The sequence below is a fragment of the Ranitomeya variabilis genome, chromosome 5 (assembly GCF_051348905.1).
Source record: "Ranitomeya variabilis isolate aRanVar5 chromosome 5, aRanVar5.hap1, whole genome shotgun sequence".
Classification (NCBI taxonomy): Eukaryota; Metazoa; Chordata; class Amphibia; order Anura; family Dendrobatidae; genus Ranitomeya; species Ranitomeya variabilis.
The window spans coordinates 508,822,406-508,850,204 of record NC_135236.1 but is presented as its reverse complement, the minus strand read 5'-3'; the positions used below and the strand labels follow the sequence as shown (position 1 = coordinate 508,850,204).

Sequence of the window (27,799 nt, the reverse complement as noted above, 5' to 3'; positions counted from 1 at the left end):
TGAACTGTTGCTATTGTGCTTGAAGCATTCACCAAATAATTACCTTATAACCCCTAACCTCATTGTGACATAGATGTACATCATCAGCAAAAGGTGAAAGCTTCACAATCCTGTACTGTAACATTACGGTGATTGACAGTCACACTCCCACGCTAATGGCCTGGATTTGAAGAAAAAGCCAATTTTCTGCATTTAAACTTATGACAACTATGTATGGTGTCTGTATTGCTCACGGTCTGGTCAGAGAGAGACTTCTGTTCTGTGTTTGTCAGCTCCTGCATTGCGAATGCCAGGCTTATGCTTTTCAAACATGTTGAAATAAAATGTGAATGAGTAAACAGATATCGTCATCAGGGTTGTCAACCATCCAGAATTTCCTGGACGGTCTGTAAAAATAGGACACTTTTTTGCCCTGTCTGTAAATAAAAATTGAGGTGTCCGTGATTTTTTTTGAGAATGAAGAAACTTAACGTATACAGTTTTTTAATTGTAATTATCATCATTTTACACTTAAGGCCGGGATCACATAGGCGAGAAAAGAAGAGAAAAGAGAAGCTCTGGCAAAAATTAAGAGACCACTGCAAAATGTTCAGTTTGTCTGATTTTTCTCTTTATAGGTATATTTTTGAGTAAAATGTAAATTGTTCTTTTACTCTATAAACTTCTGACAACATGTCTCCGAATTTCCAAACAATAAATTTTGTTTTTTTCTGAAAAAGAAAATTTTTCAAAATAAAATAAAAACAGTGCTTTCAGGCCTCAACTAATGCAAAAAAACAAGTTCATAGTCATTTAGAAACAACAATACTAACTTTTTAACTCAGGAAGAGTTCAGAAATCAATATATTGTGGAATAACCATGATTTTTAATCACAGCTTTCATGCGTCTTGGCATGCTTTCCACCAGTCGTTCACACTGCTCTGGCACAAAAATGTAAGCAGTTCTTTGTTTGATGGCTTGTGACCATCCATCATCCTCTTGATTACATTCCAGAGGTTTTCAATGGGGTTCAGGTCTGGAGATTGGGCTGCCCATGACAGGGTTTTGATGTGGTGGTCTCTTAATTTTTGCCAGAGCTGTATTTAGGGTGGTAATGAGATACTAATTACTTTCTAGTTTGATGTTCTGGTTTTTGGATATCTCAAGATGTTGTAAATCTAAAATGCTGCAATGTTTTTTGTTTGTTCTTTTTTTTAAATACAAGGTGATCGGTACGCGACCCATAAACTAAGTTATTAACAAGTAACAACTACAATATAAAAGTATGTTACTCAGTGAAAAGAGGGCAAATTTTAATACCGTAGTTGGGGAGGTAGAAAAACGATGCTAACCTCACATTTCAAGCTGTGGTGTGTCACACTGAATGTCTGTAATGAGATATTCCCAAGTCTATGTGGTTTTTTTTTGCTCACGTAATAGTTTTTCAATAGTGTAGCTCTTGTGACATGGCTTTATGCATGGTAAAAAAAATTTGAGGAAAGGGGATCACTCCAAAACTCAAGACGACACCCTAGATTTGCCTCGACGGTGTTTCTTCGTGCCTAATATAGTCGTCAGCTTGTCTCGTTGAAACAGGAGCAAATTTGTCCTTGCATCAGTTTATTTGCTGTGTTATAAATGCTGCTTGTCCTTATCATTTGGGTTACAATTAGTGTTGAGCGATACCGTCCGATACTTGAAAGTATCGGTATCGGAAAGTATCGGCCGATACCGGCAAAGTATCGGATCCAATCCGATACCGATACCCGATACCAATACAAGTCAATGGGACTCAAGTATCGGACGGTATTCCTGATGGTTCCCAGGGTCTGAAGGAGAGGAAACTCTCCTTCAGACCCTGGGATCCATATAAATGTGTAAAATAAAGAATTAAAATAAAAAATATTGCTATACTCACCTGTCCGACGCAGCCTGGACCTCAGCGAGGGAACCGGCAGCGTTGTTTGTTTAAAATTCGCGCTTTTACTTGGTTACGTGAAGTCCCGGCTTGTGATTGGTCAGGGCGGCCATGTTGCCGGGACGCGGACCAATCACAGCAAGCCGTGACGAAATTACGTCACGGCTTGCTGTGATTGGTCCGCGTCCCGGCAACATGGCCGCCCTGACCAATCACAAGCCGGGACTTCACGTAACCAAGTAAAAGCGCGAAATTTAAACAAACAACGCTGCCGGTTCCCTCGCTGAGGTCCAGGCTGCGTCGGAGAGGTGAGTATAGCAATATTTTTTATTTTAATTCTCTCTTTTACACATTATTACATTAATGTTGTTGCGATACCCGATACCCAATACCACAAAAGTATCGGATCTCGGTATCGGAAATTCCGATACAGCAAATATCGGCCGATACCCGATACTTGCAGTATCGGAATGCTCAACACTAGTTACAATATAAGTATTTTGCAAAAAGAAAAAAGTGTTATTATGTTTCCTTGCCACTTTCTGAATTTGGGGAAAAATGTCTGCAATAATTTCTTCCATCATGTAAAGTACCGTGCCTCCTCTTACTGTGGTGCAGATGGCAGCGCCATTTTCTGAGCTATAACACTATCAATGTCATAGCTCTTTGAATGGTACTACCATATGTGCTGACAAATCAGCGTGTGATATACACTAACGTCATCCGCTCCGGGGGAGATGTCGCCTTCATCGAAGATTGGTAACGATAATGACTTCTTTTCATTACATAGTGCCACTTACTGCATCTTGTTGAAATCATATTTTTCATCTTTTACTCGCTTCCCATTTTCTTTTTTTTCCCGTTGTACATGTCCTATCAACATTCACCAGGTAGGTTAGCTAAATGTGACAATAAAGGAAGAGGCTTGTGAGACATTGCTCTCTGGTGAGAATGTTTTTGAAGCTCTGGTTTTCTTTATTAGCTGCCAGGCAAACTGATGGAGAATCTTGTGTAACTCCTAAAGCTTATTTAAAAGGAAAAATGATATATCCTGGCTTACTGCAAAGCTCTGAACTCTACAAAACACTTTTCACTAACATCACTGCTAGATCTGCCCATAAAAAAGCAGCAGCATTCACAGTAGGAAGGCCATCTCCTGGGATCAGTAGGTAAGCTGGTAAAGAATACATTTGCATGGCCCTATCTTATTGAACATAGTAGCATTTTACAAAAGAAAAATTATTTTCTATTATTGAACACATAAGGGAATATACAGCTGCTTCTCACAAAATTAGAATATCATCAAAAAGTTAAAGGGAATCTGTCACCCCATTTTTCGCCTATAAGCTAAGGCCACGTCCATCAGGGGCTTATCTACAGCATTCTGTAATGCTGTAGATAAGCCCCCCAATGTAGCCTGAAAGATAAGAAAAACAAGTTAAATTATACTCACCCAGGGGCGGTCCCAGTGCGGTCCGGTCCGATGAGCATCGCGATCCGGGTCCAGCGCCTCACATCTTCATGCGATGATGTCCTCTTCTTTGCTTCCTGTCGCGGCTCCTGCGCAGGTGTACTGATTTGCCCTGTTGAGGGCAGCGTAAAGTACTGCAGTGCGCAGGCACTGGGAAAGGTCAGAGAGGCCCAGCGACTGCGCACTGCAGTACTTTACGCAGTAAATTGTTACTTTACAAAAAAACTCGGGCAAACCCACCGATCCCGAACATCAGGGGGCTCGCCCATCACTAGTGATCACCCGAGCCAAATCTTATTTAACTAAGGAAAGTATAAAAAACACTGCTGTGGTGTTCACAATCCTCTTGCACTAGGACAAGCTGGATGCAAAACAAGTGCTAGTAATATCCCAAAAGTAATAGAAATGAAAAAAATAACTTTTAATCATGACAAAGGAGTTGAAAGGAGAAGTCTTGAGTGAGTAAAAGAAGGGCTCAATTCTGGCTTTACTAGTAGAGTGATACAGTGAGCGTCATGTTGCCTCCATCCTTAAAATTTCTAAGACGGAAGTCAATTACAACAAGGTCAAGCAGCAGACATTGGGGACAACAAAGCTACAGACCGGCAGAGGGCGAAAACGACTCTCCACTGACCGGGATGCCCATCATCTTATTCGAATGTCACTCAGCAACTGCAGGATTACAACAAGTGACCTACAAAAGGAATGGCAAATGGCAGCTGGGGTGAAGTGCATGGCAAGAACAGTTCATAACAGGCTCCTAGAGGCAGGACTCAAGTCATGTAAAGCTAGAAAAAAGTCTTTCATCAATGAGAATCAAAGGAGAGCCAGGCTGAAGTTTGCCATAGACCATAAGGATTGGACCATAGAGGACTGGAGTAAGGTAATCTTCTCTGATGAGTCTAATTTTCAGCTTTGCCCAACATCTGGTCATCAATTGGTTAGACAGAGACCTAGAGAGGCGTACAAGCCACAATGTCTTGCACCCACTGTGAAATTTGGTGGAGGATCGGTGATGATCTGGGGATGCTTCAGCAAGGCTGGAATTGGGCAGGCTGTTCTTTGCGAAGGACGTATGAATCAAGCCGCATACAAGGTTATCCTGGAAAAACAGTTGATTTCTTCTGTCCAGGCAATGTTTCCCAACTTTGAGGTGAGGACTGGTTTTTCCAGCAGGACAATGTGCCTTGCCACACAGCTAGGTCAATCAAGGTGTGGATGAAGGACCACCACATCATATCCCTGTCAAGGCCAGCCCAATCTCCAGACCTGAACCCCATTGAAAACCTCTGGAATGTAATCAAGAGGAAGATGGATAGTCACAAGCCATCAATCAAAGAAGGGCTGCTTAAATTTTTGTACCAGGAGTGGCATAAGGTCACCCAAAAGCAGTGTGAAACAATGGTGGAAATCGTGCCAAGACACATGAAAGCTGTGACTAAAAATCATGGTTATTCCACAAAATATTGATTTCTGAACTATTCCTGAGTTAAAACATTAGTATTATTATTTCTAAATTATTATGAAGTTGCTTTTTTTTTGCATTATTTGAGGTCTGATAGCAATGCATTTTTTTGTTATTATGACCATTTTTCATTTTCAGAAAATAAATACAAAATGTATTGCTTGGAACTTCAGAGACATGTTCTCAGTAGCTTATAGAATAAAAGAACAATTTACATTTTACTCAAAAATATACCTAAAAAGAGATAAATCAGACAAACTGAAAATTTTGCAGTGGTCTCTTATTTTTTTCCAGAGCTGTATAGCGCCATTAATTCCACAGCCCCTTGCAAACATTATTATCCCTATTCCCTTTGGGGCTCACAATCTAGATTCCCTACCAGTATGTCTTCGGAGTGTGGGAGGAAACCGTAGAACCCAGAGGAAACCCATGCAAACACGGGGAGAACATACAAACTGAGGAATGACTACCCTTCGACAAAGCAGTCCGGAGGAGGAAGATCTGCTCTGTTGGCATGAGGTAAAAAAAAGAGCATTATCACCGTCATTGTAGACCATGTATCGGTGTGTTCTCTTCCAGAATACAGCATGCCAAGGACGAAGAACATGTCTAGACAAATTGTCAAATAACTACTTTATTACTAAACAATGGAACTTGAGTACCCCGCCAACACAAGAAGGAAACATAGTTACATTTCACACATACCTAGCCTGGATTGGCTAGGACCCCTGAGCAGCACAACCAATGGGCCCAGAATATTTTAACAGATACATCATAATTTCCTACCTGTGGTTACGCCTAATGCGGTAACCGAGAGTTAACCAAGGGCAAAGGTGTAATTAGATGGGTGCACTGGGTTAACAAACACAAACTTAACAATTTTCTATGATTACAATTCTGTTAGGCTGTACACAAGTCCACTCCAATGAGTTGAGTATTTAGCTCTGGTTCACACAGTCCTACTAGCAAACAATGTCTCTACCTGAGAATCTGTGTTTGGCGCCGAACTATCTCTAAAGTCTGTGTGCAGTCTGTGTGCTGTCATGGCCAGCCCAATCTCCGGTCTAGTCCCTGCTCTGTCACTGTGCGATGTGCACAATGACAGCACATTCTCTGTTGCCGGCTAAGAACAGCAGTAAAAAGCACTGTTAGTGCACTGTGTCAGACTATCTGACGTGCAGACGTGCAGCCAGTGCTGGTCTCTGCATGCTGTGTAGTCTTGGAACACACACTCACAGTGCACTCTGGTACAGACCCATTACTGCTAATCTGAGCCAGCAACAAAATGTGTGCTGTCATTGTGCACATCGCACAGTGCACACTGCACAGGGACTAGCCCTGATCCTAAAATGACAGTTACTGTTGACATTTCATTTCAGGGAGGGGGCAGGGGCTGCAGTGCGCACTGGTATTCACAAACAAAGCATCATCAATAAAGGAAGTGGTGAAAAAGAAAAGCAGTTAGACGGTGTAGTTAGTGAAGGATAGAGAATTTTTAATTCAAATATATTAGAAATTAGTTTAGAGTAGGACATTAAATAGATAGGAAGTTAGGATGAAAATTACTTTGCATATCGGACCAACCATTTAAATAAGAATAGAATTTCACACACATTTGGTCAGAAAACCTGACACTATATGATTTAATATATTGATGCAGAAGGTAAATAAGAAAAGTAGCCTACTGCCTGTCAAGATAGCAAATGCTACATCTGTACTAGTGTTGACTTTGAGCGATACCATCCGATACTTGAAAGTATCGGTATCGGAAAGTATCGGCCGATACCGGCAAAGTATCGGATCTGATCCGATACCGATACCAATACAAGTCAATGGGACTCAAGTATCGGAAGGTATCCCTGATGGTTCCCAGGGTCTGAAGGAGAGGAAACTCTCCTTCAGGCCCTGGGATCCATATTAATGTGTAAAATAAAGAATTAAAATAAAAAATATTGATATACTCACCTCTCCGACGCAGCCTGGACCTTACCGCTGTGAACCGGCAGCCTTCTTTGCTTAAAATGAGCGCGTTCAGCACCTTCCATGACGTCACGGCTTCTGATTGGTCGCGTGCCGCTCATGTGACCGCCACGCGACCAATCAGAAGCCGTGACGTCATCCCTCAGGTCCTAAATTCCTAGAAGGGAATTTAGGACCTGAGGGATGACGTCGCGGCTTGTGATTGGTCGCGTGGCGGTCACATGAGCGGCACGCGACCAATCAGAAGCCGTGACGTCATGGAAGGTGCTGAACGTGCTCATTTTAAACAAAGAAGGCTGCCGGTTACCAGCGGTGATGTCCAGGGGCCTCCGGACAGGTGAGTATATCAATATTTTTTATTTTAATTCTTTATTTTACACATTCATATGGATCCCAGGGCCTGAAGGAGTTTCCTCTCCTTCAGACCCTGGGAACCATACCCTGGAAACTTCCGATTCCGATTCCCGATATCACAAAAGTATCGGATCTCGGTATCGGAATTCCGATACCGCAAGTATCGGCCGATACCCGATACTTGCGGTATCGGAATGCTCAACACTAATCTGTACAATATATTGTCAAAGTATCTAAACATGTAGAATTTCAGATGTCCAAAAAATATGCTGTTACATACAAATGAAATCCATTCAATACTTCTATTTCAACTGGAAATTGAATATGGAATTGACCCTCTGAAAATGTATCTGTCATTTCCATTATAAAAAAATCTATGCTATACTTTATGTTGTTTTAATGCATTCAGGAAAGGTAAGGTAATGCATTTAGGGAAAGTAATTACGTGCGGTTCAATCATTACTCCAAAGCAACATGCCCGCTGCCTTGGGGTCATCCTTGATTCCGAGCTTTCATTCACCCCCCACATCCGATCACTGGCTCGCTCTTCTTATCTGCATCTCAAAAACATTTCTAGAATTCGCCCTTTTCTTACTTTCGACTCTGCAAAAACTCTTACTGTTTCTCTTATTCATTCCCGTCTGGACTATTGTAACTCTCTACTAATCGGCCTCCCTCTTACCAAACTCTCCCCGCTCCAATCTGTCCTGAATGCTGCTGCCAGGATCATATTCCTCACCAACCGTTACACCGATGCCTCTACCTTGTGCCAGTCATTACACTGGCTACCCATCCACTCCAGAATCCAGTACAAAACTACTACCCTCATCCACAAAGCACTCCATGGCTCAGCACCACCCTACATCTCCTCTCTGGTCTCAGTCTACCACCCTACCCGTGCCCTCCGCTCCGCTAATGACCTCAGGTTAGCATCCTCAATAATCAGAACCTCCCACTCCCGTCTCCAAGACTTTACACGTGCTGCACCGATTCTTTGGAATGCACTACCTAGGTTAATACGATTAATCCCCAATCCCCACAGTTTTAAGTGTGCCCTAAAAACGCATTTGTTCAGACTGGCCTACCGCCTCAATGCATTAACCTAACTATCCCTGTGTGGCCTATTAAAAATAGAAAAAAAAAAAAAAACACATAATCAGGTTCCTTGCATCGTGTTCTCATACACTTTATGCAGTTAATAGCCCTCTGTGTCTGTACTGCTACATACTTAGGCTGTTAACTGGTTCATGCAGCTTTACATGAACACCCGAGCCTTACACTATGGCTGGTCCAAATAACTAAAGCAATTGTTACCATCCACCTCTCGTGTCTCCCCTTTTCCTCATAGTTTGTAAGCTTGCGAGCAGGGCCCTCATTCCTCCTGGTATCTGTTTTGAACTGTGATTTCTGTTATGCTGTAATGTCTATTGTCTGTACAAGTCCCCTCTATAAGTTGTAAAGCGCTGCGGAATATGTTGGCGCTATATAAATAAAATAATTATTATTATTATGAAAACTGCCAGATACCGTATAAGCCAAAGAGTAGAGATGGGCGAACTCAAACGGTAAAGTTCGGGGTCCGTATGGAACATCTACTGTTCGGGCATGAACCTGACTTAGGCTGTCCGTGTTAGTGTTTGAGTTCAGCACCCCGAACATCAGGTGTTTCCCACTCTGTCTTCTGCATAGCAGTGCGAGAAACACCGGTGGCTCTGATTGGCTGTAAGCTGATCTGACTGTGAACTGCGGTGAACTCACTGAGCTCAGCGCTGCACCGTGAGACTTTTTATCACAGTTCCAGTGGTGATCTCACTGAAGTCACTGCAGTTCATCAGCCCGGCTCACACTGAAGTGAGCTGGGAATGCAGCCTCAGTGACATGGGGTAACAAGCTTCAGGGACAAGCTTCACCACTTGTCCCTGAAGCTGCACTCGCAACAGCTCATTCTCCCTTGGTTTTCAGCCTGGTCAATCGTATTTTGGCACAGTCAAGGTTGAAAACCAATTACGCAGACATGGATTACGACATGGGACAGTATGCCGGACAGGTAAGGGTATTGTTGTTTTTTATTTCTGCTTTTTTATAGGAGACCAGGGCTTCATTAGAATGGGTGGTATGTAAGTATTTTTGTTGTTTATTATTTTCTGTGTTTTTTATTTTTAAATAGATTTGTAAAATGGTGTATATATTTAGTCTAAATAAAGGACTTTATTCCGGGTGATTTTACTGACAATGTGACTATGGAGTTAGTAATCAATAGGCGTCTTATAGACTCCTCTCTATTGGGCTTGATGTCACCTTACAAACAATACAAAAATGAGATCAACCCCACGAATATGAACCCCACTTGCCACCGCAACAGAGCAAGTGGGAAGAGCCATGCAAAGCTCTGGAATTGGTGAATCTAATAAATATGCCTTTTATGATGCGGATGCTGGCTGCTATTTTTAGGCTGGGAGAGGCCAACATCCATGGCCCCTTACCAGCCTGAGAATACTAGCCCCCAGCTGTCTGTTATAACTTGGCTGGTTGTCCAAAATGTGGGAAACCCATGTATGCTTTTGAAATTATTTATTTAATTAATCAAGAAAAAATGGCATGGGTACCCCTCTATTCTTGGCAACCAGCCATAATAAAGCTGACAGATGATAGGTGCAGCCCACAGCTGTCAGTTTTGCCATGCTGGTTATCAAAAAATAAAAGACACCATGTCATTTAAAAAAAAAATTATTTATAGGGCAGGCACCGGCTGATAAATACTCCCATCGGCCGCAACTGCTCTTGCTGTTATTAGCTGCAGCAGGTGTAGGATGATCAGCCGACGACTCTGTGGCCAAGGGTAAACTTTTTTGGAAAAACGAAGGCTAAGGGGTGATCTTATGTTAATGTATAAATATATGAGGGGACAGTACAAAGACCTTTCTGATGATCTTTTTACTCATAGACCTGAGACAGGGACAAGGGGGCATCCTCTACGTCTGGAGGAAAGAAGGTTTAAGCATAATAACAGACGCGGATTCTTTACTGTAAGAGCAGTGAGACTATGGAACTCTCTGCCGTATGATGTTGTAATGAGTGGTTTACTGCTAAAATTTAAGAGGGGACTGGATGCCTTTCTTGAAAAGTATAATATTACAGGCTATAAACACTAGATTCCTTGATAGGGCGTTGATCCAGGGAACTAGTCTGATTGCCGTATGTGGAGTCGGGAAGGAATTTTTTTCCCCAATGTGGAGCTTACTGTTTCCATATGGGTTTTCTTTGCCTTCCTCTGGATCAATATGTTAGGCATTTTAGGTTAGGCAATGGGTTGAACTAGATGGACATGAAGTCTTCCTTCAACCTTAAAAACTATGTTACTATGTTAGTCACAGCTGTTGGCTCAGCGTGCGAAACGCAGCTCCATGACTGGAGGTAATGACCTTACCGCCAATCAGAGGCAGTGTTTTCTGCACCGTCATGCAGTTGACAGTGTGGCAAACAACAGATCTTTGGAACCCCTATTCATCTGAATGTGATTCGGGTACTGTTCTGGTACCCGAACCAAACTATTATTTAACTGTTCGGCCAAACCCGCCAAACCCAAACTTCACTTTGGGAAAACCCATACAAAAATATTGTCAAAGGGGTTGTCTAATCTTCCTTAGAAGTGCACAGCTCTTTTACCTCTCAACGTCCAGATTGCCAGGGCAGTATTCTTCTAAAGACTAACACTTCGTACCAGCAGCAAGGTTGTGCAATTGGTCTGAGCTATGCCTTTTCCTATGCTCCAAACAACTTCTAAAAAGCAGGTGGCCAGTAACCTACTAACAAGAAGTAAACTAAAAAAATTAAAAATCACCTGAGAATGGAGAGAATTTTTAATAATGGTAAATTGCAAAGTTACTTGTTTTTGCAGTTTTACCAATTTGGAAAGGGAATCTGTCACCAGGTGTTTGGTATGTAATCTGATGACAGTATACTGTAATGGCTGAGATACAGATTTCAGGGATGTGTTACATATTAGACTGTGTGCTATTGTATCCATACAATGAAGGATTTATCACCAAGAGATTATCAGTGCCACCTAGACCAGAGTGCACATGATCCGTGGTCTGACCACACCTCCTCCTCGGATAAGCAGCTCACTGTCACTATACTGTGTACACAGAAAGCTATGATCTTGGCAGAGTTAGCTGTCTGAGCTCTGCTACATTCTACTTCTAAGAACTTGGATTGTATAACAACTGCTGCAACCAGTAAATAAAATGATGCATTGTTGGATTCAGTGTCTCTTTTCCTACATCATGCCATTCTCAGATGAGGTTCATTTTTAAGATAAATCATTAGTGTTTTCTTAATTATAACATTTTTGTCTTCAAATATATCTTATATAAAATGCCTACTTGTATGACTAGAAATACTCTGTATTGGTTGTCAATTGTATAGAATACTTACTAGGATGATTATATATTGAATCGTCGCAAAAACATAAAAAAAAATAAATAAAGTGCCATACGCAAAAATTAAAGCATTAAGCAACTGACATAATGAAGCTGTTGGGTTCAACTTTCACTCTTTTTCTGTTCGCCAATGAAATACAGAGAAAATTACCAAAAAAGTGAGATGCGGGTGTACCCAAAGTATAGATGGTGCTGGTTTTAAGCTCATTTAACTAACAAGAAGGACCATGCAAACCAAAGTGTCACCTGATAGCCAAATAAAAAGCACAGCTACCATCCCCATTAACAGTAATACACTTCATTACATAACATAAAATTAAAGAATAAATCACACATTCTTTACCATTAGTAAATGATTATTACAACGTAAGGAATAACCTGTCAGCACTTGAGGTATTTGCATAGCACTGATGCTATGTAGGTATACATTTGTTTTTAATACTTTTTCACACGACTGTATATAAAACTAACAAGATCCAAAGTCCAACCTGCCAGAGTACTTTTCCACCCTTCCCATTCATTTTCTTAATTGAATCACCTTATACTTTTGTAATTAATGCCTTTTCTGTGGAATGCATCTGCCAGCAATACAGAATGTGTGGGCAGCAGTAATGTGTTGTTACTGTAGCTTGTTAATAGTGCTTTTGTGTTATTAGTGTTCCGAGTGCAGTCTAGAGGCTGCTAATTACTATACATAGGTAATTGCAGCTTGGGATCCAGGATTCTTTTATTTGTATGTTGCCAATAAAATGTTTTGTACAGTACTAAGATACTGTAAAAGAGGCCAGGTTCTGAGAGCTGTTCTCTATTGTTCAATTTTACGTTGCCAGTTACACGTTATAAATGGCAAAATTATTAGGAATTCAAATTCTATGATACAATGCCTACAAGTAGTATTCAACCCCCTGCAGATTTAGCAGGTTTAATAAGATACAAATAAGTTAGAGCCTTCAAACTTCAAACAAGAGCAGGATTTATTAACAGATGCATAAATCTTACATACCAAAAAGTTTTGTTGCTCAGTTAAATTTTTATAAATTTTAAACATAAAGTGTGGGTCAATTATTATTCAACCCCTAGGTTTAATATTTTGTGGAATAACCTTTGTTTGCAATTACAGCTAATAATCATCTTTTATAAGACCTGATCAGGTCGGCACAGGTCTCTGGAGTTATCTTGGCCCACTCCTCCATGCAGATCTTCTCCAAGTTATCTGGGTTCTTTGGGTGTCTCATGTGGACTTTAATCTTGAGCTCCTTCCACAAGTTTTCAATTGGGTTAAGGTCAGGAGACTGACTAGGCCACTGCAACACCTTGATTTTTTGCCTCTTGAACCAGGCCTTGGTTTTCTTGGCTGTGTGCTTTGGGTCGTTGTCTTGTTGGAAGATGAAATGACGACCCATCTTAAGATCCTTGATGGAGGAGAGGAGGTTCTTGGCCAAAATCTCCAGGTAGGCCGTGCTATCCATCTTCCCATGGATGCGGACCAGATGGCCAGGCCCCTTGGCTGAGAAACAGCCCCACAGCATGATGCTGCCACCACCATGCTTGACTGTAGGGATGGTATTCTTGGGGTCATATGCAGTGCCATCCAGTCTCCAAACGTCACGTGTGTGGTTGGCACCAAAGATCTCGATCTTGGTCTCATCAGACCAGAGAACCTTGAACCAGTCAGTCTCAGAGTCCTCCAAGTGATCATGAGCAAACTGTAGACGAGCCTTGACATGACGCTTTGAAAGTAAAGGTACCTTACGGGCTCGTCTGGAACGGAGACCATTGCGGTGGAGTATGTTACTTATGGTATTGACTGAAACCAATGTCCCCACTGCCATGAGATCTTCCCGGAGCTCCTTCCTTGTTGTCCTTGGGTTAGCCTTGACTCTTCGGACAAGCCTGGCCTCGCACGGGAGGAAACTTTCAAAGGCTGTCCAGGCCGTGGAAGGCTAACAGTAGTTCCATAAGCCTTCCACTTCCGGATGATGCTCCCAACACTGGAGACAGGTAGGCCCAACTCCTTGGAAAGGGTTTTGTACCCCTTGCCAGCCTTGTGACCCTCCACGATCTTGTCTCTGATGGCTTTGGAATGCTCCTTTGTCTTTCCCATGTTGACCATGTATGAGTGCTGTTCACAAGTTTGGGGAGGGTCTTAAATAGTCAGAAAAGGCTGGAAAAAGAGATAATTAATCCAAACATGTGAAGCTCATTGTTGTTTGTGCCTGAACTACTTCTTAATACTTTAGGGGAACCAAACAAAATTCTGGTGGGTTGAGGGGTTGAATAATAAATGACCCTCTGAAAAGACTTTTCACAATTTAAAAAAAAAATAAACAAAGAAATAACATTCTTTTTTGCTGCAGTGCATTTCACACTTCCAGGCTGATCTACAGTCCAAATGTCACAATGCCAAGTTAATTCCAAATGTGTAAACTTGCTAAATCTGCAGGGGGTTGAATACTACTTGTAGGCACTGTATATTTTATAATAGCTGGTATAATACACAAGAGTTATTGATAAAAAAAGTTTTTGTGCAATGGAAATCAGATCATTGACTTTGCAATAATATGATACTGTTTATCATATTGTTTCCATATCATGACTTAAATATATTGCTGTGCATCAAGATATGGGGTTTAAACTTTAAGAGATACAGTATGTTAAAATGAAAAAGAACCTGTAAGCACAATTTTTCATGTTAACCCCTTCATGACCGGAGCTTTTTTTCAATTTTGCGTTTTTGTTTTTTGCTCCCCTCCTTCCCAGAGACATAACTTTTTTATTTTTCCTTCAATATGGCTATGTGAGGGTTTATTTTTTGTGGATGAGTTGTACTTTTGAACAACACCATTGGTTTTACCATGTCGTGTACTAGAAAACGGGAAAAAAATTCCAAGTGCTGTGAAATTGCAAAAAAAGTGCAATCCCACACTTGTTTTTTGTTTGGCTTTATTGCTAGGTTCCCTAAATTCTAAAACTGACCTGCCAATATGATTCTCCATGTCATTATGAGTTCATAGACACCAAACATGTCTAGGTTATTTTTTATCTAAGTGGTGAAAAAAAACTCAAAACTTTGCTAAAAAAAAATGTGCAATTTTCCGATACCTGTAGCGTCTCCATTTTTGGTGATCTCAGGTTGGGTGAGGGCTTATTTTTTGCACGCTGAACTGATGATTTTAATGATTTCATGATGGTGCAGATACGATCTTTTGATCGCCCGTTACTGCATTTTAATGCAATGTCGCAGCGACCAAAAAAACGTAGTTTTAGCATTTTGACTTTTTTCTCGCTATGCCGTTTAGCGATCAGGTTAATGCTTTCTTTTTATTGATAGATCAGGTGATTCTGAACTCGGCGATACCAAATATGTGTATGTTTGGTTTTATTTTTATTGTTTTATTTTGAATGGGGCGAAAGGGGGGTGATTTGAATTTTATATATTTTTCTTTTTTATATTTTTAAACACTTTTTTTTAACTTTTGCCATGCTTCAATAGGCTCCATGGGAGGCTAGAAGCTGGCACAACTCGATTGGCTCTGCTACATAGAGGCGATGGTTAGATCGCCTCTATGTAGTAGAATTGCTGAGTTACTATGAGTGCCGACCACTGGGTGGTGCTCACAGCAATCCGGCACTGACAACCATAGAGGTCTCAAAGAGACCTCTGGTTGTCATGCTGACAAACCGATGACCCCCGATCACGTCATTGGCTGGAAGCGCAATTTAAATGCCGCTGACAGAGTTTGACAATGGCATTTAACTAGTTAATAGGTGCGGGTGGATCACGATTCCACCCACGCCTGTTGCGGGCACATGTCAGCTGTTCAAAACAGCTGACTTGTCCTGGCTTTGAGGTGGGCTCACCGCCAAAGCCCACGTCAAAGCGGAGGATACTGACATCGGCGTATTAGTACGTCTGATATCAGTAAGGAGTTAAAGTAAAAGCATGGCCATAATGGCGCTGTTTTTCAGTTTAAATAGATAAAGAATCGAGAGACTAGACCTGAGTAAAGGAATATAAAGAAACTCAAGGCACGGTACACATAAACGATTGTATACAGGAGGGAACCATCACCACTAATGTGTACCAATAGGAAAATGTACTGGACAAATCGGAATTCAAACAAAAAACACAAAGAAAAAAACAAAACAAGGTCCAATATAACGTATATATAACAATATTTATTAAAATATATGGCAGAGTGGTACGGTGGAAAAAATACCATAAAAAAGCACTACAACCAGGGACATATAAATGGCAATCAGAAAAAAAAATCAGAAAAAATATAAAACCACAGTGGGGATTCAACATATATGTGCATACCTATGTATATATATATATATATATATATATATATATATATGTATATATATATATATATATATATATATATATATATATATGCCATAAAAGTATAAGTAGCGGCAATACCAAATCTATATAATAAAGTGCATGTGCATCATGAATAAGGTGGCAGCAAAACCTAATAGGAAAAAGATCCTAATAGGAAAAAGTGTTGACACTGAGTGAAGTCAATTTATAACATTGCGAATATAGTAACCCATGTGATATCAAGCAGTGTGCGAGCAAAAGAACAAAAATAAAATGAAAAACAAAGAAAAAAGCCACCTGGTATTTACCTGCTGTGTAAGACAATGGTCCCTGGGATGTGCCAAGCCCCGACGCGCGTTTCGGCGTCTGCTTTCGTCAGGGGGGTGGCATCATCCAAGGGAGAGGGAGTATAAATAGAACGAGTGGCCAATGAGAGCAGGAGCGCGTGTGGAGCGACGCGCATCGACATAGGAGGTCACCAGAGGGCGCCGACCCACAAACTCATGCAAACCCCGGTGCCGCGATCAGCTGACGCAACGCAGGGGAACATGGGAGAGGGGGCGGAGACCACCAGAACGCAATTCCGGCACGCGTTCCACCCGGCCCACTGTCATTGGATGAATAAGACCATGTGATACGGAAGGTCCTGGAAGGGCAAAAGGGGATTAAATAAAGTACTGGGAAGAGAAATAAATACTGGAATAATACTAATAATCAATAAAAAAGATCAAAATATAATGGAAAAAGGTCCAAAGGCACTGGGGAAATACGCAAACAAGCAAAATAAATATTAGAATATAGGACAATAACATCAAAAGAAATAGATAAGGGTGCTATATCAATATATAAAGTGGAATAAATAAGATGGGGGAAAAGTGTGTGATGGGGATATACATATATACATATGTGTGCACATAACGAAAGATAAATACCATTCGCTGTGAGCATAGAAAATAGTATACACATACAGACATATAAACATATATAATGTAAATATAATCAAACATACATTTGCATAATTATAATATACAGTGCAAATAAACGAAAAATAAAAAATAATAAATAAAAAACAATATCAAAAATTGAGATTCTGATTAATTTGTCCACCCCACAGTTTCTTCAATCATGAACCCGCATCAGCCAACATGAATGACGACACGGCGTAAGAACGGGATTCCAGGAGCAACAGAAGAAGAGATACACAGCCAAAACGGACTCCAATAACAGACAGGAAAATAAAGGTAACTAGAGTGGAAAACATAAAATGGAAAAAATAAATACAATAAGTACCATATAACATACAAATAAATAAATAATACCAGACTAAAAGGACCAAATGAGCAGTAACTACTGACGCTCATATTAAAACCCAATAATACATAATAATTATTTATTAAACATATACAAATAAATATACTAAAAATGTTAAAACTTGGATGATCAGGTGGTGTAGTATAAACTTATAAAAAAGGGGCAAAGCTAATGTTTTCATTCAAACCTAGAGCGTGCATAGTGTTTAGTGTCCATATCCATCTGGTCTCAATTTGCGCTAACTTCTGACTAATATTCCCTCCACGTATAGATGGTACTATTTTGTCAATGCCTCTTATCCTCAATAGAGATGAATCGCAATTATGAAATTGCTTAAAATGTTTAGGAATAGTTTTTAGAGAAGATATATCGTCCTCATTCTGTGCAACATTAATGCCATTAACATGTTCTCGTACTCCTATTTTAAATTGACGAGAAGTGAGGCCTATGTAAATTTTTTCACATGGGGACGTGGCATAATGAATGACTGCTTTGGTTTCACAATTGATAAAATGATTAATGTTGTAGCATTTGAGCCCGGCTGAATCAGTAAATGTCACTATTCTTTCAATATTAGAACATGCCACACAGTGACCGCATTGAAAAGATCCCTTCTTTTGTTTAATTTGAGAGAGGAAGGTTTTAGGTTCACTCTGATAGTGACTTTTTACCAATGTGTCACGGATATTTCTTGGATGGCGAAATGTAATACCTGGTTCTTTAGGGAGGTATTTGGATAATGTACCATCAGCTAATAATATTGGCCATGCTTGCTGTAGAATATTACGCATCTTTTGATTCTCGGTATGATATTGTGTAATAAAACGCACTTGTCTTATGGTAGGGGATTTTGAGGTTGAGTATAGTAATTCATTCCTAGGGGAATGCTTCACTCTGTTATAGGCTCTTTTTATACACTGGTGGCTATAGCCCCGATCTATGAACCTTATTTTTAATTCCTCGGCACGTGACTCAAAACCTTCACTGGTAGAACACAGAGGTCTAAGACATAAAAATTGGCCGACTGGGATAGAGCATTTAATGATACTGGATGGGCGGAAGATGCATGAATAAGTGCATTTGTTGATGTTTGTTTCCTATGAATATCTGACTGAAGGATGTTAGCTGTATCACATTTAACAAGTACATCCAAAAACTCAATGGAATTATTATCGTGATGATAAGTGAGATGAATGTTGCGATTATTGTCATTGAGTTGAGCCATAAAAACGTGAAGAGACTCAACCGAGCCTTGCCAAATAAAAAAGATGTCATCGATGTACCGTGTCCAAAAAGAGACATGGCACATCGAATGGTGGTTGTCAGATAGAAAGAGGTCCCTCTCCCACAGCCCCAGGAACAGATTGACGTATGCAGGTGCATAAGATGCTCCCATTGCTGTGCCCTGGAGCTGCAGGTAGAAGGACCCCTTAAAAATAAAGAAACTATGTGCCAAACTGAATTCCAAAATCTCAATAATGAAATCAGACATAGCGCGTGAGTTGTTAGACATAGAAAGGAAGTATTTTGTTGCCTGTATACCATCCGGATGTTTAATATTGGTATATAGCGACTCTACGTCGCATGTAACTGATCGTCATCAATATGGAGGCCGTCAATCTTCCTTAAAAAATCACTCGTATCACGAGTAAATGAAGGGAGACATTCCACTAGTTGTTGCAGTTTTGAGTCAATAAATTTGCCCACCTTCTCGAGATAGTTAGAATTGCCCGAAACAATAGGCCTACCAGGAGGAGATTCGGGATTTTTATGTATCTTCGGTAGAAGATAGAAGGTCGATATACATGGTTCTTTAGTTGTTAGGGCTTGACATAGTTCCTTCGATATGGTACCAGCATTGTTAGCGTTACTCAAGATGGTATTGAGTTCAGATGTAGATGCAGATAAAGGGTTATATGTGAGTTTTTTATAGCAGGTCTTATTCTTTAGATGTTTAAATGCTTCAGCTTCATACATGTTTGTGGGCCATATAAAGATGTTGCCACCTTTATCTGCAGATTTGATTACTACATCGGATAGATTTTTTAGTTTCTCTAGGCTTTTGCGTTCTTCAAAATTCAAATTGTCTTTGGTTATATAACGGGGTATCTTTTTGAATTCCTCACTCACAATTTTAAGAAAAAGGTCGATGTTAAGACAAGATGAAAAAGGAGGGAATTTTTTAGAACGAGGTGCAATACAAGAGGGAATCTTACCTCCTTTTGGTACAGAGTGTTCCTGAGCTAATTCATTTAGTATTTGTAAGGCCTCTTTCTCAGCGTCTGTTGGAAATAGATCGTACATAGTATCGTCATGAAAGTGTTTTTTAAACATTAAGGACCTTGCAAAAGATGCAAGTCCTTAATGGCCAAAAATGGGTCAAAGGAAGAATCTGGACAGAAATAGAGGCCCTTGTGAAGGACCTCAATGTCTGTTTGGGAGAGAGAATGGGTACTTAAATTAATTACCTTCAAACGGTTGTCATCAGAAGAAGGATTGGCGTTGCGATTATAAGGTGCATTATGTAAATTCCGTTTACGTTTAAATGCATCTTTATACGAAGTGGAGGAAGAAGCAGAGGCATCCGAATATTCACTGAGTGATGGAGTAGAGGAAACAGATGGAGTACGAGTACGAATCGGGTCGAGGGTTAAAGGCCTTTTCCATCTATAAATTTTATTCATTTGTAAATCTTTCAAATCTCTTGACAGTTTATTGGCCTGATTTGCTTGAATATCCTTCACCAAAACATCTAATTCTTTTTCCATGGATGCGTTGATGGATTGAAAATCCTCGATAGAAAGTTGAGTCTTGGCCAAAGTATACGTAGAATCGAGTTGTTGATCAATATTGGTAATATTCTTGGTAATGAGATTAATTAATAATTCCATAAATTTCTTAGAGGTGTGATTGTACACATCCTCCCAACATTTTATGAACTCTTCATCATCAATAGGAAATGAGGGTATTACCCTCACTCGCAAACCTCTAGGGATCAGATCTTTAGAGATATAGTTCTGCAGGAAAGCTTTGTTCCACCATAGGCGTGTAGGTTTATGTAGCAGGGTTTTAATGGTGGAATTAAAATCAGTTAACCCCTGACCACCTCAATATTATTAGCTGATGGTACATTATCCAAATACCTCCCTAAAGAACCAGGTATTACATTTCGCCGTCCAAGAAATATCCATGACACATTGGTAAAAAGTCACTATCAGAGTGAACCTAAAACCTTCCTCTCTCAAATTAAACAAAAGAAGGGATCTTTTCAATGCGGTCACTGTGTGGCATGTTCTGAAATTGAAAGAATAGGGACATTTACTGATTCTGCCGGGCTCAAATGCTACAACATTAATCATTTTATCAATTGTGAAACCAAAGCAGTCATTTATTATGTCACGTGCCAATGTCAAAAAATGTACATAGGCCTCACTTCTCGTTAATTTAAAATACGAGTACGAGAACATGTTAATGGCATTAATGCTGCACAGAATGAGGACAATATATCTTCTCTAAAAACTATTCCTAAACATTTTAAGCAATTTCATAATTGCGATTCATCTCTATTGAGGATAAGAGGCATTGACAAAATAGTACCATCTATACGTGGAGGGAATATTAGTCAGAAGTTAGCGCAAATTGAGACCAGATGGATATGGACACTCAACACAATGCATCCTCTAGGTTTGAATGAAAACATTAGCTTTGCCCCTTTTTTATAAGTTTATACTATACCACCTGATCATCCAAGTTTTAACATTTTTAGTATATTTATTTGTATATGTTTAATAAATAATTATTATGTATTATTGGGTTTTAATATGAGCGTCAGTAGTTACTGCTCATTTGGTCCTTTTAGTCTGGTATTATTTATTTATTTGTATGTTATATGGTACTTATTGTATTTATTTTTTCCATTTTATTTTTTCCACTTTAGTTACCTTTATTTTCCTGTCTGTTATTGGAGTCCATTTTGGCTGTGTATCTCTTCTTCTGTTGCTCCTGGAATCCCGTTTTTACGCCGTGTCGTCATTCATGTTGGCTGATGCGGGTTCATGATTGAAGAAACTGTGGGGTGGACAAATTAATCAGAATCTCACTTTTTGTTATTGTTTTTTATTTATTATTTTTTATTTTTCGTTTATTTGCACTGTATATTATAATTATGCAAATGTATATTTGATTATATTTACATTATATATGTTTATATGTCTGTATGTGTATACTATTTTCTATGCTCACAGCGAATGGTATTTATCTTTCGTTATGTGCACACATATGTATATATGTATATCCCCATCACACACTTTTCCCCCCATCTTATTTATTCCACTTTATATATTGATATAGCACCCTTATCTACTTCTTTTGATGTTATTGTCCTATATTCTAATATTTATTTTGCTCGCTTGCGTATTTTCCCAGTGCCTTTGGACCTTTTTCCATTATATTTTGATCTTTTTTATTGATTATTAGTATTATTCCAGTATTTATTTCTATTCCCAGTACTTTATTTAATCCCCTTTTGCCCTTCCAGGACCTTCCGTATCACATGGTCTTATTCATCCAATGACAGTGGGCCGGGTGGAACGCGAAACGGCATTGCGTTCTGGTGGTCTCCGCCCCCTCTCCCATGTTCCCCTGCTTTGCGTCAGCTGATCGCGGCGCCGGGGTTTGCATGGGTTTGTGGGTCGGCGCCCTCTGGTGACCTCCTATGTCGACGCGCGTCGCTCCACACCCGCTCCTGCTCTCATTGGCCGCTTGTTCTATTTATACTCCCTCTCCCTTGGATGACGCCACCCCCTGATGAAGGCAGATGCCGAAACGCGCATCGGGGCTTGGCATATCCCGGGGACCATTGTCTTACACAGCAGGTAAATACCAGGTGGCTTTTTTCTTTGTTTTTCATTTTATTTTTGTTCTTTTGCTCACACACTGCTTGATATCACATGGGTTACTATATTCGCAATGTTATACATTGACTTCACTCAGTGTCAACACTTTTTCCTATTAGGTTCTTTTTCCTATTAGGTTTTGCTGCCACCTTATTCATGATGCACATGCACTTTATTATATAGATTTGGTATTGCCGCTACTTATACTTTTATGGCATATATATATACATAGGTATGCACATATATGTTGAATCTCCACTGTGAAGGTGAAACACACAGCACTCAAGGATCCTTTTTGCTGCTCAAGTCAGGTTTCCAGCCCGTCAATCCAATAGTAATAATAAATCACTTGGCACTCAAATGGTTTCTTTCAGATGAAAAAGTGAACATCCCATTTATTTGTGCATCCAGTTCAAAGATTATTTAAACGTTTTCGGTCAAATCACAAGACCTTCATCAGAAATATCTTTTAACAAAACTGGAAGCATGGGACAATGGGGTATATGAGCCTAGGCTACCCGGGATGGAAAGCGCACCTGGAACGTCTCACAGATCCTGAAGGGAGAAGGAGGGCGTGTATCCGCCGCTGCATATGGCGCTCATAGATGTCCGGTCCGTCGCGCTGTGTGGAGCAGCCCCCGGGACTACTCCACACAGCGCGAGGGACCGGATGTCTATGAGCGCCATATGCAGCGGCGGATACACGCCCTCCTTCTCCCTTCAGGATCTGTGAGACGTTCCAGGTGCGCTTTCCATCCCGGTTAGCCTAGGCTCATATACCCCATTGTCCCATGCTTCCAGTTTTGTTAAAAGATATTTCTGATGAAGGTCTTGTGATTTGACTGAAAAAGTTTAAATAATCTTTGAACTGGATGCACAAATAAATGGGATGTTCACTTTTTCATCTGAAAGAAACCATTTGAGTGCCAAGTGATTTATTACTATTGAATCCCCACTGTGGTTATATATATTTTCTGATTTTTGTTTCTGATTGCCATTTATATGTCCTTGGTGTAGTGCTTCTTTATGATATTTTTTCCAACGTACCACTCTACCATATATTTTAATAAATATTGTTATATATACGTTATATTGGACCTTGTTTCATTTTTTTCTTTGTGTTTTCTGAGTAAAGGAATCAAGAGATCAGACCTGAGTGAAGAACTGAGAGAGACCAGACCCAAGTGAAAACCCAATAGAAACTAGACCTGAGTGAAGATCCAAGAAAGAGCAGACCTGAGTGAATACCTGGGAGATACCAGAGCTGGGAGAGCAGAGCCAAGTGAGCAGAATCAGGGCCGAGTGAGAGACGACTTGGCCGCACTGGAGGAATGTTGTTGTGAGCTATTGCTTCCAGTGTACACATATAGTACAAAGGTAGGGACTGGGGACACACTTCAGGGAATGAAAGTGGCCAGTGTAATGAGTGTGCAGAGTAACCCACCAATCTAGGTCTTGCGGCCTGGCTGGTAGTATCGTCAGCTACCCTGTTAGGGCATGTGTGAGGTTCTGCTTTGCCTAGAGTGACGACAGTGATGGGCCTGGTAGTAATAGTGATGCCCTTTTGGCTAGGGTATTAGGACTAAGTCATCACTCATGATAACTGTTGTTTAATGGTAATAGGAAAATTATAGTGTGTCTATAGCATTGTGTCATTATGTAAGAGTGTGAACTGTAATAGAATCAGGAGAGCATTAGGACCCTGCGGTTTTTACCTGCCTGAGCTGAGAGCAGGGGCAGCTTGGGAGACCCCATTGGCTGGGAAGCAGGAGCAAGGTGAAGGGTAGGGAGGACTAGAGTCTGCTGTGTGTGATGCATATAGAAGATGCTGATGAGAGGTGAAATGACTGAACTCTGTTAAGACTGTTCTCTGCCAGGGTTTTGTGGGGGTTGCTAATCCCTTGCTCTGGTGAATCTGTGTCCCTGCTTTGGGACAAGTGTGGAGCATATGAGGGCTGTGTGTTGTGAAATTGGATTTTGGGCTCCCCCGGTGGCCACTGGTGGAATTGAACTGGTGTGCATCATCCCCTCTGTTCACCTGTTCCCATCAGGATGTGGGAGTCGCTATTTAGCCTTGCTCCTCTGTCACTTCCATGCCGGTCAACATTGTAATCAGAAGCCTTTCTGTGCATGTTCCTGCTGCTAGACAACTTCCAGCTAAGTTGGACTTTAGTCCTTGTTTGTTTTTGCATTTTGTTCCAGTTCACAGCTGTAGTTTCGTTTCTGTGTCTGGAAAGCTCTTGTGATCTGAAATTGCCACTCTGATGTTATGAGTTAATACTAGAGTCTTAAAGTAATTTCAGGATGGTATTTTGATAGGGTTTTCAGCTGACCATGAAAGTGTCCTTTCTGTCTTCCTGCTATCTAGTAAGCGGACCTCAATTTTGCTAAACCTATTTTCATACTACGTTTGTTATTTCATCTAAAATCACCGCCAATATATGTGGGGGCCTCTGTCTGCCTTTCGGGGAAATTTCTCTAGAGGTGAGCCAGGACTATATTTTCCTCTGCCAGGATTAGTTAGTCCTCCGGCCGGCGCTGGGCGTCTAGGGATAAAACGCAGGCAACGCTACCCGGCTACTGTTAGTTGTGCGGCAGGTTTAGTTCATGGTCAGTTTAGTTTCCATCCTTCCAAGAGCTAGTTCTTATGTTTGCTCGGCTATGTTCTCTTGCCATTGAGAACCATAACAGCTGTGTGACTCTGAAGCTCTGTGAAGGCTTGATACCTTGTGTTGAATGGGCCAGTCGACCAGTAGCTGGAAAAGGTCAGAAGACATCCTTCCCGTGAAGAAGCAGGCGGTCTATTCCCAGGGAAATTGTGAGTGGCTGCGGGCTGCTGTGAGAGGAGAGTCAGAATACTGTGCCATCCATATTGAGGGGATCCTGACAAGCTCTGGTGAAGTGTTCTCCCCAGTCTGTACCCTGAGGCTACAGAACTGTAAGTCGCTGGCATGTGGGCTCGGCATCGGCCAAAAAGGCACGGTTCCTTGATTTTTCTGTAGTTGTTTTGGCGCCAAAGATTTTTGGGACAGGCTGCAGACAACGCAAATCATAGGCCTGTGTGGGGATCCACCAAAGGTTAACGGTACCGTAACGATAGTGTCATGGTTTGCCTGGGATGCTTAGGTCTGGAGCTGCTGGGGTTAATCTTGGGAGCCTCTCTTTGGTTTCAGCAAGGCTTTTTATAGCCTCTTTGTGGGTCTAGGTGTCATCAGTTATACTTTTGCCCTCAGCTGAGTACACTCACTGGCCACTTTATTAGGTACACCTGTCCAACTTCTTGTTAACACTTAATTTCTAATCAGCCAATCACATGGCGGCAACTCAGTGCATTTAGGCATGTAGACATGGTCAAGACAATCTCCTGCAGTTCAAACCGAGCATCAGTATGGGGAAGAAAGGTGATTTGAGTGCCTTTGAACGTGGCATGGTTGTTGGTGCCAGAAGGGCTGGTCTGAGTATTTCAGAAACTGCTGATCTACTGGGATTTTCACGCACAACCATCTCTAGGGTTTACAGAGAATGGTCCGAAAAAGAAAAAAAATCCAGTGAGCGGCAGTTCTGTGGGCGGAAATGCCTTGTTGATGCCAGAGGTCAGAGGAGAATGGGCAGACTGGTTCGAGCTGATAGAAAGGCAACAGTGACTCAAATCGCCACCCGTTACAACCAAGGTAGGCCTAAGAGCATCTCTGAACGCACAGTGCGTCGAACTTTGAGGCAGATGGGCTACAGCAGCAGAAGACCACACCGGGTACCACTCCTTTCAGCTAAGAACAGGAAACTGAGGCTACAATTTGTACAAGCTCATCGAAATTGGACAGTAGAAGATTGGAAAAACGTTGCTTGGTCTGATGAGTCTCGATTTCTGCTGCGACATTCGGATGGTAGGGTCAGAATTTGGCGTAAACAACATGAAAGCATGGATCCATCCTGCCTTGTATGGAGCATCTTTGGGATGTGCAGCCGACAAATCTGCGGCAACTGTGTGATGCCATCATGTCAATATGGACCAAAATCTCTGAGGAATGCTTCCAGCACCTTGTTGAATCTATGCCACGAAGAATTGAGGCAGTTCTGAAGGCAAAAGGGGTCCAACCCGTTACTAGCATGGTGTACCTAATAAAGTGGCCGGTGACTGTACGTCAATCCCCGTATGCCTGTGTCTTAGTGCCTGAGTCCTCTCTTGTATATTTGGTTTTGACCTGATTTGTTCCCCGTTGTGATTTTGCCTACTACTGATTCTGTACCTCATCTGCTTCTCTGGTTTCTGACTTCGGCTATTTCCTAGGGTTTTTGCTACTTGTCTTCTGATTCAGTACTTCCTCATCTGACACGGCTTCCCTGACCCTGGCTTGCCTTGACTATTCTTCCCTGGTGCCCTTCCCTCCCTGGTGTCCCGTGGTTACCATTCCCCTTCGAACCTCTGGATTCTGCTGTGCGCTCTGCTGTCTCCTCTGGCAGCTTTGCACTAGCCCCCGCCCCCTTCCTTTTTGACCTGTGGTCACGTGATCGCAGGTCCTGTTCCTGCATTCTACTCTCTCTCTCCTGGCTGCTCTGACTGCACAGCGGCACTGCTCTCGCTGCCCTCAGTTCCTGGACAGCGTGGGAACCGCCGTCCGTCCTGGGGCATCTGCGACTCTTACCTCCCGAAGCTCGGATCGCTCAGGCTCCTGGTGAGTGTTTGCCTGGCAGGTCCTGATAGATAGATACCCAGGTATCCATAGATTAGGTTCAGTGCCTTGCGAAAGTATTCGGCCCTCTGGAACTTTTCAACCTTTTCCCACATATCTGTTGTGAACTGTGTTTCTGGGCTCCCTCTGGTGGTCACTAACGGTACTGTGTTAGGCATGTTTTGTTGCAGGCCTGGGCTCCAGCTGGGTCATTAAGCAGCGGGTGTTCCCTATTTAGGTCTCCTCTGGACTCAGTCTCTTGCCTGGCATCGTTGTATCCAGTCCTATAAGGTTTCCTCCTGATTCCTTTCCGTCTGTCTCATGCAAGAAAAGCTAAGTCCGTTTTGAATACTTTGGATCATTTGCATTTTTCAGTGTTTTGTCCAGCTTGCTTAATATGTGATTTTCTGGCTCGCTGGAAGCTCTGGGGTGCTGATATTCTCCCTCCGCACCGTCAGTCGGTGTGGGGGTTCTTGAAATATTCAGCGTGGATGTTTTTGCAGGGTTTTCTGCTGACCGCATAGCTCACTTTCTATTTTCTGCCTATCTAGACTAGTGGGCCTCACTTTGCTGAATCTAGTTCATCTATGCGTTTGTGTTTTCCCCTTGCCTCACCGTTTTTATTTGTTGGGGGCTTTCTATATCTTTGGGGTTCAATTTCTCTGGAGGCAAGTGAGGTCTTATTTTCCCTCTAGGGGTAGTCAGTTCTCCGGCTGGCTTGAGACGTCTAGAATCAACGTAGGCACGTTCACCGGCTACTTCTATTTGTTGTGTTAGGATCAGGTATGCGGTTAGCCCAGTTTCCACCTCCCTAGAGCAGTTCCTATGTTTTTTGTTTACCTTGCCGGAATACCAGAGATCCTCTACCACTGGGATCATAACACATATCATGCTTCAACCATAAAGATGCCAAATATAAATTTTTGGTGAAGAATCAACAAGTGGAACACAATTGTGAAGTTGAATGAAATTTATTGGTTATT

General features: G+C 41.4%; 1 protein-coding gene across 3 annotated transcripts in view; it reads left to right on the top strand.

Annotated features, from left to right (window-relative positions):
* HTR4 (5-hydroxytryptamine receptor 4) overlaps positions 1-27,799 on the top strand; it is a 922,564-nt gene that overhangs the window by 798,880 nt on the left and 95,885 nt on the right. The window lies entirely within an intron of this gene.